A 14428-nucleotide genomic window follows, 5' to 3' on the forward strand; every position below is an offset into this window, starting at 1 on the left:
GACCCCATAATGCATCCTGAATAATTTGTACCACCTCAGAATATAGCGATATGTATAATCGGTATAGAGACAGGTACCTGGGTGACAAGGAACTCCTTGACAACTAAGAATAAACAATCATTTGCCTGATAGTCATTTAACATGTAAAGACTGAGACAATTCAGATGTATACTGAGTTTATTGTATTCTTCCACAAAACACAAGAATCAAACTCCTGGGTTCTGTGAGTATCGAATCTCAGTCATTCCCTCTCTGATCTTCCACACACTCGCCCATTTTCAAAACACAGCCTCAGGTTTAAAGTCAGGTTTAAAGTCACTTTCTCATCTCCTAAATGCACCGTTCTGCCCAGCTAGTCTAATAAGTCTTCCTTGAGAGGTTCAGCTTTCCATTCATTCAAAGAATTTTACAATGAACGGTGGGGGTTTTGGGGGGAGAACATATAAGATGCATTTTAAATATAGGATTCAATTACTTTTCACAACTCAGAGACGTGTCAAAGGCACGCTGTGTTTTGTTTTGAGGGCGGGGAGATGACAGGGAAGGAATCCTGAGCCCCCATTGGCTCATGGCTAAGCACTGCAGCTGAGCCTCCCCAACACCCCCACCCCCTCCGCCCTGAGAGCATTATTGATCTGAAGGGTAAATGTGGAGGGAGCCACAGAGAGGGTCCAGGCGTTTCTGAGAAGAGAGGCTGACTCTTCCAGGAACAAAGTGGTGTCTGCTGGCTGCCTGGCCTGGGAATCTTCTGTGAATTAAAGGGGACAAAATGCGCGGTCGTGGTTCGCTACAGTGATTGAGAAGAGGGAAGAGACAGAGAGGCAGAGGGAGAAGTCGCACCTTGGAGCGAGGCTGTGTTGTTTCATCCCGCTGCTGCCCTTTCTCCGTTGCTGTTCCTGTGCTGCGTCTGCTCTCAGCCATCAGGTAAGGCTCCTTTTCTAACTAAGATTGGATTTCCTGTGTGTGATCGCTTCAGGGAACACGCACAGAGACGCATGCATGATTAATAAAGTGATGCCGGGCTAGTCAAAGCTGGAGAAAGCTGTTCACCGACCCGGTATCTGAATCGGAAGCTTGTGAGCGGGTTTTGCGTTAGGAAACTTCAGCAAGTTCTAAACAAGTCTGTAGTCTTTAGAGCTGTGAGCTGCATTAAAGGAGAGAGAGGGACACGTTCGCCTCTAATGAACCTTATCTAATCTAAAATACCAAAGGAAAATAAATGGATAAGCCATAGATAGATGTTCAACTGGTTATTTTGCAAATGCTTTCAACGTGGCTAAAAGCAACACAAGGCTTTAGTTTCAAAATGCCAATTCCCTTCGATACTTACTTAAAGGAAAGAAAAATTGAAACATTCTTATTTAAATTACAAGTGAGAAGCAGTTTAATATTTCATTAGCTCAGTGTGGAGGCATCTTGCGTTTCCTACCACAAAACTCACTTGGGACAATTACTACACCAGCTCAGGGTTATTGTATATTATGATCTGGAAATTTTTCAAAGGCATTAATTATTTGATGTTAGTAAAAAGATGTAATGATTAAGTGGGACAGATAACAGAGAACCTAAAGGCTCTTTCATGGCGATTATTCATGTTTTTATAAATAATATGTTTTAACATCATTGGTTCCTGTACTCCTCTTATGTTGAGAATATGGTGGCTTCAGTACCTCTGGACTAGAGGGTTTGCGATGCCTCTCACAGATACATTTCTCTGTTCTCTCTGGAGAGGCATCTGACATACTTTTGGCCGATTCTGTAACCATTCTTAATTTCCAGTTTCTCATCAGGTCTTTTAAAGCTCAATCACACACTTCTCAGCAAAGAAATCAGTTTATATACTTTGGGAAAACGTACATGAAGTATTTTCAGAATATATGTGCAATTTTCATTACTCTAGAGATGACAAAACAGTCGAAAAATCTAAACAAATACCTGTCCTTTATTTATCTTTACAGCATAATTGATGAGACAAGAAATTTATAAACTAGTATTTAGATACTAGGCATCTATGGACACTGAACCTCGTGATTTTCTTGCAACATTTTGGTTTTTTGCCACATTAGACTATGCACTTTAAAATAGCATGTTAACTTTTTAACAGTATTGTTTGTTGAAAGGAATAGATTTAGGCTGTAAACATCCCCCTTCATTCACATAATGTGCCTTCAGAATTGAAAGGCAGCTGAGTACTTTTACTAGCTGTAAGCAGCTGATTGACACATTGTTTTGGAATGCTCAAGTGCAGAGCCATAAGCCAAGTGGGAACTTCCATTTAAATAACTGCCACAATCCGCTTACTCAGCAACAAGACTAGAGGGTTTTCTAAACCTGCTAAAGGAACTCTTGATGTAAAAAGAGATTCGCAAATAACATGAAATCCCGCAAAGGAATACAGTATCATATTCTGCATTAACAATATTACTTCAAAATCTAACATCAAACGTTAACCTGTAACGAAGCTTCATAGAAAGGGAAGCATTTTTCCTATTTCTACAGTGTTTCCTTAACACTCAATTGCTGTGTACTTCACTACCACTGCCTTGTGCTCTTTTTAAGCAGTAGGAGTTTTAAGCCAAGTGATTTTCTGACTAGAGCTCACTTCCTCCACTGATCTGTTTAGTGATGTGATTGTTTCAGATAATACCCACAAAAATACAGAGCAATTAGCAGCAGAGATTGTCATTTGTTCTGTGTGTTAAGAATTTGCAGTAGCAAAAAAATAGAACTTAGCTTATTGGGAAAAAAAAATCCCAACTAATGCTTGATTTGACATACTTACCCCTGGATTTGAGGGCACCATTCTTTTATGCTTACATCAAGCATTTTTATATTTGGGATTGTGACAGGTTGTATTTTGTGGAACAATTTTTGATATCGGCCAAAAAAAAAAAAAAAAAAAAAAGAAGCCAACCAATGTAATGGTTTCATCCTTGTTAATATATAATTCATTCTTGTTTCTTCAAATGCACTGTGATGACACCTAATCACTCCTGCTAATGAATTAAACGTGCAGATATTCTGTTTTTATACTGTGTTTATGTGCAATTTGAAGCATCAATTTTCTCACCTAGTCCATGTAGACGCCATGCCATTAAATCTAAATGTATGTTAGAGAGATTCAGGTTGATGCTTGCTTGCAGAAGTGAGCCATGTTTTCTTGTAAAAATACTAAATCTAAACACTTGAATAATAAAATGACCTATTAGTGCATCCTGTCCCAAATGCAAACACTTCCAAAGGCAAACATTGCTACACCGGTCTAGTGTAAAGTAAAGCAGTATTGTAGTATTGTGTCTGTGGGTGAGCAAATTGTTTCCTTAAATATGTGATTACATTATCATTATCAATCAATAAGCAGCATTTAATTAATATTATGGTGCCAATCCTATCTACATTAAAGCATAAGGTGAAATAGATCATTCTGCTTTAATTATTGGCTTTTACTTTTATGATAAATAAAATTAGTTTTGGAAAATAAATTATTTCATTATGCAAGGGTTAAGTTTTTGAGGAGTTTACTTAGACCTTCTTTTTTCTTATTAACAATAAATTGTAAGTTTTTTAAAGGGTGACAACTGTTAGAATCACTTTTGAATTTTAGGCAAGTTCATTTTTCCTAAATTGCTAAGCAGAAGAGTTGTTATATCACAACCACACAATTAAAGGGAAATGTGTGTGAATGTGTGTGTTACAGCATCTGTATCGCATGATCGTGATTGCTCAAAGTTAAAGTGGACTATGATAATATGACAAGCAATATGGAATAAGAAACATTTTGTTTTAGAACAAGTGAAAGATGTGCTCAAAGAAAAATTGAAAAAATGAGTTCTAGTAATTTTACTTTTGTGATCTTCTTGACACACATTATAAAAACTCAATTATATATTTATTATATTTTATCATGACCTTTAATAATCACACCCTAGGATATCAAAACCAGAGCAAGTACACATTCTGCTGTACATTTAGTTTTATTAAGGTTTGCTTTGCACTAATACATTAGTGTTTACAACATGGAGTAAACTAAATTTTTGTTACACAGTTATTTTTCCCCATTGATATTAATTTGTAATATTTATTCTAAAAACAGCTATATGATTCTTTTATAAAGTAGTTCACATTACCTTGAATATATAGACACCTCATGCACTGGAAAATTATGTTTAAAATTTATATATTTCATGCACATGTCTTAGAACTATATTAGAAGCTGAGGCTTAAGACTGTGCACAGATTCTCATTAGAAAAGAGGAGGGCTTGCACACCACTCTCTAACTGATATGCTCAAATGGCTACAGGATGCATGCTTTTTCTTCAGAGTTGATGTAAGTAGCCACTGTTAGAGGAGAGACTTGGAAGAGAGTCTCACCTGTGAAATAGGCTACTAGTTTCAGATGTGTTTAATAGCCCCTTCAATTTGTGATGTGATTAATGGATCCTATAGCTCCGATAGTCTTGACAATTGTTATTAAATATAAAAAAGTCTTCTATGTATAAACATGAGAATTCTGACTCCTTTACAGTTTGATAACATTCTGAATGCTGGGCTAAGATTTAAAATAATGTTATAAAAATTACTTTCTGGGCCTTTGTGAGGAAAATGTTTAGTTCTTGGGTGTTGGTTTCTTGTACTACTTGATGTAGACTACTATTATTCCATTGATAGTTCTTATTAATGGACATGTCCTTCTATTTTACACTTTAACTGCAGAAGTCTAGGCTACAGGTAACAACAAGGCTGAATACATTAGATGATGAAACATGTTGTCAGGATTTGTTAAATGTTGAACTTAATTATCATGGTGGAGATGAATCTGCCCTTAGGCTACTTGCATGGATAATTATCTGGGCCAGTGAAATGGCTTGGTGCCTACAGACACCTGTCATGAAACTTGATGACCTGGATTTAATCCCAAGGGCTCACATCATGGAAAGCCAGAACCAACTCTTAAAAGTTGTCTGCTGATACACAAAATGCCTTGCGTATGCACACACACACACACACACACACACACACACACAAACACACACACATGCAAGCACACACACATGTACAAAGATGCACACTAATACATGCAAAATATTTTTTTTATAAAAAGTTAACAAATAGGCATGGACATTGCTTGCAGTATGGAAGAATCACTAACTGTGAAGAAGGCTTACTTTTTTAAAAAGGGAGACCACAAATAAAGAGTGGGGCTAAGGGGTTGTTAGCAATTAAGAGTACTTACTGCTTTTACAGGAGACTGCACTCAAATTGGGAAACTCACACCTGCCTATGTCTCCATCTCCTGTAGTTCCGTTACCTTCTTCTAACCTCTATGACCACCTCACTCATACACAAACCTTCTCTGAGACACATATACAAACACACTGGAACACATATACACATCCATGCATGTTCATGCGCGCGCGCGCACACACACGCACACACACACACACACACACGCACACACACATGCACACACACACAATTACAAATAAAATTAAAATGTTTTTTTAAAAGAAGAGTCAGAGAATGTGGAAACAAATTGTTACTTTAATGGATATTTGTACAAATAAAGAGATAAAATATAATCTTAATAACCTAAGAATGAGAGATACAGGTGTGTACAGCATCTGACCACAGAGTAAACAGTACAGATGTGAAATGGAATGGCATTTCTACACTAATTCTTAATAACCAAATACTGAATATTGTCTGATATTATAGAACTTATTCAAAAGCATCTTATTTCTTATATAGAATAATATCTTATTTCTTATGTTCAATAATACTTCTTTCTTGATGAGATGGAAATTACCAAAATATTCAGTTATATTTGCTATCCATACAAGATAAATATCTTATACAAGATACATGTCTTAGCAAAATACATAAGCTTGGAAAATGTTGAAAATGGAATGGAAACTTAATATCAGAAAATAAATTGATATTATCCTCTGATGTAAGTTTATAATAGAAAATAAAAATAAAATTCCTTACAGAGTTGAAAGTTGTAGTAACTTCTGAAGAGATGTGTAGAAGTGACTTATACAATAATGAAAATGTTGTCACAGGTACTCCTAATGGCAAGAAAGTCACTCAAAGATCTTTCATTCAGTGGTCGTCCATAGATTACAATAGAGATCAAAATTCACTGATACCTAGAGATAAACATCTATAGGTATCATAGATTTATATTAGTTTCTGGTATTGCTGGCGTAAAAATAATAGTGTATTTCTAGTAATATAAAATAATTATTTTGGTGAATAATATTTGAGAATGATAAATATTTGTTAGTGGATTATGTTTTAATTAACAATTTATGGCATAGTTGTTTTACTTAAACAATGTTTACACTGAAGTCTATGTTGTTATATATTGGCAGCAACTGCATGTATTTTGTATTTATTTCATCTTTTGATTTCATCAGAAGAACCATTCATTCATTGCATACTTGACTTACACTATCTAACTTTCTGTAAGTGTATTTTACATTTTTTACACAACGGTGACATTCCCTAAAGGTTTATTTCTCAGAATCCATCTTTGTCCTTAAGCATGTCTGTGTATCTACAATCAAATATTCTTCTGGGACTCTGTGAATCACTATTTCCATGAAGAGTTGCCACTTCTGCAGGGATGTGATTGCTGGCAGATTTTAAAGTAAGATTTGACTCCATTCCCTCTCGTCCTTAATTACAGGCAGTGGGACATGAGGTAAAGAGTGAAGCTTAAGCTTTTGGCAAGGCTGAGGTACATGTTAGTTAAGCAAGATGGGAGGCTGAGATAAAATTCTGTAATCAGCCATAGCTTCAGAGGGAGAAATTTTAATTTTCATAATATCAATTCAGCATATCTCCATGAGAGGAAGACATTCATTCCTAGCTAGATCCTGATAGAATGAATCCTTATATTGTAGTCATGTGATCTAGCATGAGTATTTGAATACTAAATCTATTAGGGTAAAAGGCTTAACAGGAATTATAGGGTCTAATACATTCTACAGTCTGTATTGTCAGTTTACAGGTAATTTGTATTCCTACATTGTGTAATAAGAACAATGAGAACATAAGATTCTCTTATTCTTTTTTTTATCATGTCAAGCCAGGAGAGGAGGAGAGGAAGAGAGGAAGAGAGAGAGAGAGAGAGAGAGAGAGAGAGAGAGAGAGAGAGAGAGGAAGAGAGAGGAAGAGAGAGGAAGAGGAAGAGCAGAAGAGAGTCAGAGAGAGAGAGATTCTCTTATTCTTATGGTATATATATAAGAATATATATAAGAATATATATATATATATATATATATATATATATATATATATATATATATATATATATATATATATATATATATGGTATATGGCCTGCTTCAGGCTGCAGGTTATCTACTACCTCTAGCAGGGACACTGATGATCAGGCAATATTTCCACTTGAATATTTAATAGTCATTTCAAGCACACTTTGTTTAAAACTAAATTCTTGATATCTAATTACCTTGTATAGACTAAATATACTGCTATTATTTAAATCATGTTCATCACGGTGAATTGCATAATCAACAGCTTTGCATAGCTCTAACAAAATATTTGAAACAACCTTAGGGGGGGCTATTTTGAAATGTCCTTTTGTAGTCACACTCCTCCAGTGAACTTTTTGGTCATGTGATGCATCATAATATACTTGTATGTTGGAGAAAACTTATCACTTTGGGAGCAGAAAGGGAGTGGGAAGAAGTAATGAATGGATGGGGGAAGGGCCAGTGGGAAGAAAGGAGATAAGGAAGAGGGAAAGATGCTGGGAGGGGAAGAGGCCATCTTGCACTTATTCTCTTCAAGGGCAATTCCCAGTGACATTTTCTTCCTATATTGTAAGGTTGTACTACTTCTCACCAGTGTTGCAGTAAGGAAATGGAACCTTTTTGTTGCATTGTGTTTGAGAAACATTTATAAGTAAACCATAATGCAGAACTGGAGCTTTCTCCCCAGTTGCTTGCCACTTCAAGATCACTCCTAAAATAGTTAAGTTAGACATAAATTCTAATAATGACAGGTTTATTGGCATGCAACACCAATGTAATCCAGAGGCTTCTGTCATGTTTATATAATTAAAACCAACTCCTATGAGAGAAAGTCATCATAATACTGTCTGGTACCTGGAAGTCTTCAAAAAGTGTGGAGAATTAGAATTGACGGAATACATATGAGCACATAAATGCCCATGTACATATGAATACATGTTAAAATCCTTGAAAAATTTGGATAACATGAAAAGAACCTTCAGCAAGAAGGGTGAGTTGTACAACATTCTCCTAAAATGACGGTTTGACCAAAATATATTCATGCTATGCTAAATTTGTGCACATTTGTTCTTCTTGCAGAATCTATGTCCTCCTGGTAAATATTGGAATGAATATAGTACAATATGAGTGCTATAGGTTTTTATAGGTTTACAAAAGCATTTCAAAGGTCAAGGCAGAAAAATGGGAAGAAGTACTGGTCATTTCACCTCAAAATCCAATGCTGTATTACTGTAAAAGGACCCAGTTTTTCATGTCATCTACAACTAAAATAAAATGAAATAGAAACACTATAAAGGTATATGGAGGCTAACAAAAGTTTGCCTAATTGGTTCCAAGATTCAGTTTTGGTTCTGAGGATTACAGAGGAGATTCTGCATTAACAGCTGCATTTGAGTCTATGTACAGTCCAGAACACCTAAAGAAGCAATTAAGTGGTTTAATTTTAAAGCCTTCTAAGATTTAATTCAGTAGTTCTCTTCAGAAGGGCATTGCTAATTCTTCCTGAATTACTCCTGCTACTAACGGCACTGCCTTAATTTGAGCAGTATTCTGAACTCTATTCTCTCTAATGGAGTTAATTGCACTCTAAAAGTCCGTTTTGAGTGGGAACTTAATTCCTTTTGTGGAGTGTTTCTTGACATAGTCCTCTCTCTTGTTTTCAACTTGACACGTCTACATATTTATGCAGAATAATATAGCATCTACAGTGATCTTGGTTTGCAACAGCTTCTAAGGAAGATTATTCAACAAATCAAAGCATGATAGTTATCTAAAGCTATCTCCAATTTTGTACATGCTCAGGCTGTCTGCTCTAATAGACTCCAAGTCCTTGGAACATTAGCAAATCTCAGAGCTTTTAAACAGGCAGTGACCTATTCATTTAGGGGGCTGCTGCAGTGAATCACAGGCTCACTTAGGTTAATGACGGATCATGGAGCTGTTTTATTTTCAGTGAGCTAAGTTACCCATTATCCCTAAGATCCATGTGGGTCATGTCACCACATCAAAATAATGTTAAGCTTCCTTATTCTTTGGATTTACAAGTTAGAATTTGTAACCTTACTGAGGAAGTTTGTGATCTTTTATGATTGATCACTGTGGCTGAATTACTATTCAAGCCCACAGAAAGGAACTCAACTGAGTCAATTGGCTTTTGAGAATAGCAACATAGTAACTGCTTATTCAAATTTCATTTGGGTATGGTCTTAATCAGAAAGATAAATATTTTCTCTATCCATCCACTCTGTTCTTTTTTTCCTTTTAAAGTATTATTGGTTTGCTTTCTTTCGAAAAGATATGAAATAGAAGAATGGTCTCTTAACTATTAAATAGTCTAAAAGAAACTACATCTACTTGAATATTGTTTCCTTATGCATGTTACTTAAGCACAAATATACATAGACTTCTTTAATTGTGTGGTCTCATATGCAGAAGTCTACACATAATGTGTTAAAATGTTATATTACTCATAATTATAATCAGCAAGCTGCCTAATTGTCTCTATTGCAAACACGACAATTGCCTATTTTATATTCCCTTTTAATTCTATACCATATCTTCAGAAGCATACTTCTGTGTTAAGTTGTCTTGAAAATTGAGAGGAATACACTGGAAAACATACTTTACATGTTTTTCAAAGCACTTTTTAATGTCCTCACATTTCAACTTTATCACTCCTGTGTGCACGCTTATGCATGCATAAAAACAGACACACATACACACAAAAGAGCAACTTCTTCATTGGAATCTGTAAAGCTAGCTAAGTGTTTCCCATAGAAGAAAATAAACACTTTTGGCATTAATTTTTCCTAAAATGAAATACTTTCACACTATGCTGAAAGCTAGAGAACATGAATGACAGTAGGGAAACAGCTTCATTTATTCTTCCTTAGTGATTTACAATAGTGATGACAGCCACGGGGGCGATGAACAATAGTGAGATCATGTGTGCACAATGCCAGGTTCAGAGTCGTGCAGGCAAAAAGAGTTTGTATCACATTCTGGCTTTGTTAGTGAATTAATTTAAAGGTGGTCCATTAGTTCATGTCACCACAGAAAACTGGTAAGTTATGAGTATTCTTACAAACTTACATTGTAGGAAAATATCATAATATTGTGCATTCACAGAAAAGTAAACTGAAAAATTATTGTGTTTTGCTTTCCAGTCACAAAGCTATGATTAATAGCTTTAACTGAGAGCCAGGATATTTTCATTAGTGGTTATTTAACCAATTATTGTAAATGGATATACTCTTTAATTCTTTCATGCAAAAAACTTTCAAACTTTATAAGAACAGGATAATTTTATGATAAACATTTAAGATTACCTTTAAAAACAAACAAAAAGCAAAAAGACAAAACTAAACAAACAAAACCAGGACCTTCCTTAGGAAAGGCATCTGCTCTCACCTGATAAGAATTAAAACTGAACTACAGGTTCCCTGTGGATTATTATTTGTTACTCAAATATATATTTAGAAAATTGTACTATGTGAGCCAAGCTTAAGAGAAAGCAGTTGTTTTGGGTGACAAGTTACAAAAGTGTTAAATACTCTCAGAGTTTCTTTCGACTCAACCTTTAATTATGAGAAAGATTTCAACTTCAACTATGATCTCACACTATATTTGTGATTAATATTTATTATGTTAGTAAATAATTTCCCATTCAGGTTAGGTTATTGTGAAAGCCCATCATGGACTCTCTTACAAATATGTTGCTTTATGCCTGATTGATGAGGAGTGATATCTGCAGATCTCACAGGATTAAAAATGCTACTCATTGTACCATTTGACCTTTGATTATTTACTATTCCAACTGTATAGTGAGTGGCGTTGCAAGTTCCTATCAGGAAACATGAGGGAAAAAAAGAAACATGAGGGAAAATACAAAAACCATAGGCGAATGCCAGCAGCAAACCACTGAACTGAGAACCAGACCCCCGTTGAAGGAATCAGAGAAAGGACTGGAAGAGCTTGAAGGGACTCGAGACCCCATATGAACAACAGTGCCAAACAACCAGAGCTTCCAGGGACTAAGCCACTACCTAAAGACTATACATGGACTGACCCTGGACTCTGACCCCATAGGTAGCAATGAATATACTAGTAAGATCACCAGCGGAAGGGGAAGCCCTGGGTCCTGCCAAGACTGAACCCCCAGTGAACTAGACTATGGGGGGAGGGCGGCAATGGGGGGAGGATAGGGAGGGGAACACCCTTGTAGAAGGGGAGAGGGAGGGGTTACAGGGATGTTGGCCTGGAAACCAGGAAAGGGAATAACATCTGAAATGTAAATAAAAAATACCCAATTTAATAAAGATGGAAAAAATTTCAAAAAAAAGAAAAAAAATGAGGAAAAATAAAAAGTAACATGAGGGAAAAAATAAAAGAAACGTGAGGAAAGCAGAGCATCATACATGGATACAGGCCATTCTCTAACCATGATCAGAAGGGGATGCTTCCATTCTTCTTCGGTTGCATTTGTTTGATTTAAGTACAGGACTGTTTCTGGGTTACAATGGCATGGATTTCAATTTCTCTGCTTTAGAATGACATAAATTTATATGGATTCAGTGCTTAGTATTTCGATCATTTATTTAGAAAGCATATGCAGTATCTATGCTGGCTTCTCCATGGCAAATCATAGATTGCAGAAAGAGACCCAATGGAGTGTGCAAACCACCTTACTCTATAATGTACTAGGCTATGTTCACTTTGTTAGGTATATTAAATTCATTTTTACTTACAGTATTAGCAAAGATGAATGAATTTTCCAGGGTGAATCCCTTTGAAAATACAGGAGCATCTGTGATAATTTTAGACATTTGCATTTTAAAATACTTTTGAGATTACTTATTTAACACTATCCATTTCAAGTCACATGTTTACATTTTAGGAGAAGCCATCTGGAGGTTAAGTCTAATCCAAGAAATGACTAATAAGCACTTTATTTAGGCTTCCACATAGTACCAGTTTCTTACATGATATTTTTAGACATTTTTCTCCAAATTTAACCTGCTGAGACTTTTCAACTGCTGTCACCTGATGCATTTTGGCTGGATAAATAATAATAATTATTATTAACTACACTTTCAGATTTCATTATACATTTAATGCAACTTCTTAAAACGAAAAATCAAATTTGTTGCAGCTGAATGTTTATATGTCACAGTGCTCATATCTATTCCTATTCAGTGAACTTTCACTTCCGTGGACAATGTTTCATACCAGTACCTCATAAACCAACCACCATGTAGTCATTTCTAGTTTCTTCTCACATTGTTGGAGGAGTTCCTGTTTTCCTCTGTCTACACCCACGCCCAAAGTGATCTCACCCAAGTACATAATTTTAGACACATATGTTGAAAACTCGGAAATATACATCTCCAATCTCAGATTTACCCAAATTTAATCTCCATCCATGTGCTTTACTTGGCATATAAATGGGATTTCGGGTGGGCATCTTAAATGTTCATGTCCAAATTGAATTCTTAGACTTCACTCCTAAACATTGGTAATCCTAAGACTTCACTATTTAACAGGTCCATCTATCCAGTTAATCAACCTGAAAGATCATGAGCCATTTCCCACACGCTGCTCTTCTCCTTTCATAGTGCATACTAAACTCCACAGAAATCTCCTTACCCCTGTATCCAACGTATGTGGAGATGCCCTCCGATTCACAGTAGTTCTACTCATGTCTCTACAACTCAAGGATAATTAGCAGTGATATCAGTTATTAAAATATCCTTTAATTGATAACTTCAAGAGCAATGTTAGCCCCTTAAAGCATGGCTCATTAAGGTATTGTACTACAGGTGAGTGGTAGGGTACTTGCCTAGCATACTCAAAGATACAGGGTCAAGATATGGTATTGTCAAAAAATTATATTTCCTTGTATCCCTATTTTGTTTGAGGCTAATGAAGCTTCCTAATTTTTCTCAGTATATATTAAGAGTCTCTAGAAAATGTACTCTTCATTTTATTTCTTTTTTGAAATTAATATATAACTTATAAAAATATATTTATTATACTGAACGATATTATACATTAATATAAGTTATATATTAATAACATACATATTCATATATCATTAATATAACCTCACTTTCCCTATTCCTTCTCCTCTCTCCATCCTTTCCTCTGTACCCACTTCACTCCTCAAGTTTATGTCCTCTTCTTGCTTAGTCATTGTTTATATACATATATATGTATTCATAATTTCATAAATGCAACCACTCACATCATATAATCATATAGATACACACACAAACATATATATATGTATATATATATATATATATATATATATATATATGTATATACACGGTTTTAGGATTGACCACTTGGTACTTGGTAACAATTTGAGGGCTTTCCCTCCAGAAGCCTATTTTTCTCACTCTCAGCATTGTATAGTTATCTTAGTTTTTGATGAGGAGTTTTGGCCCTGTGAGATTTCTGTCCATCTCTGTTATCTGTTATCACATCTCTTATTGTTGTAATTGCTTAGGTCTTAAAAAGTCACACCATTTTATATTTACTCCAAATATATATATTAATATTGATCATTGGGGAAGGAGGAATGCAGAATACTGTGGATCAGTTCCTAGCACTAATTTCACATGGCTTCACCCTGAATACGGTGGCATCTCCAGGAGATCTAAGTCCTTTTATGGACTCCTTGGGCACCTGTGTGCATACAGACACACACACACACACACACACACACACACACACACACACACTCACACTAGAGAGAGAGAGAGATGAGGGGTAGGGAGGGAGAGAGAGAGAGAGAGAGAGAGAGAGAGAGAGGACCCAATCATATCTTCCTAAAGAAATAATAGATTGTTTAGAACTTTAGTAAAATTTTAGAATGTATGGATGAAACAGTGGCAATACTATATTTATAAATATACTGTGCTTTTTTAATAGTATCTTATAGTTATACTTATACCTGAGTAAATACAATCTGAGTTCTAACTTATTTCTGTATTCATTTACCTAGCCACCATGTAGAGTTAACAGCAAAATTGCGAGAGGCTGTTTTTAAAAAGACAAACTTTACAGCAAATATAGAGGCGAATGCCAGCAGCAAACCACTGAACTGAGAATAGGTCCCCTATTGAAGGAATCAGAGAAAGAA

General features: G+C 35.4%; 1 protein-coding gene across 1 annotated transcript in view; it reads left to right on the forward strand.

Moving 5' to 3' along the window:
• The first annotated feature begins 615 nt into the window (after positions 1-615).
• Cdh12 (cadherin 12) overlaps positions 616-14428 on the forward strand; it is a 1210919-nt gene continuing 1197106 nt past the window's right edge. The window contains exon 1 of the mRNA XM_087621288.1: positions 616-924. The gene's annotated coding sequence lies outside the window, so the exon portion shown is untranslated. The remainder of the gene's footprint in view (positions 925-14428) is intronic.

This window comes from Rattus norvegicus, chromosome 2, assembly GCF_021556685.1.
Source record: "Rattus norvegicus strain SHRSP/BbbUtx chromosome 2, alternate assembly SHRSP_T2T, whole genome shotgun sequence".
Lineage (NCBI taxonomy): Eukaryota > Metazoa > Chordata > Mammalia > Rodentia > Muridae > Rattus > Rattus norvegicus.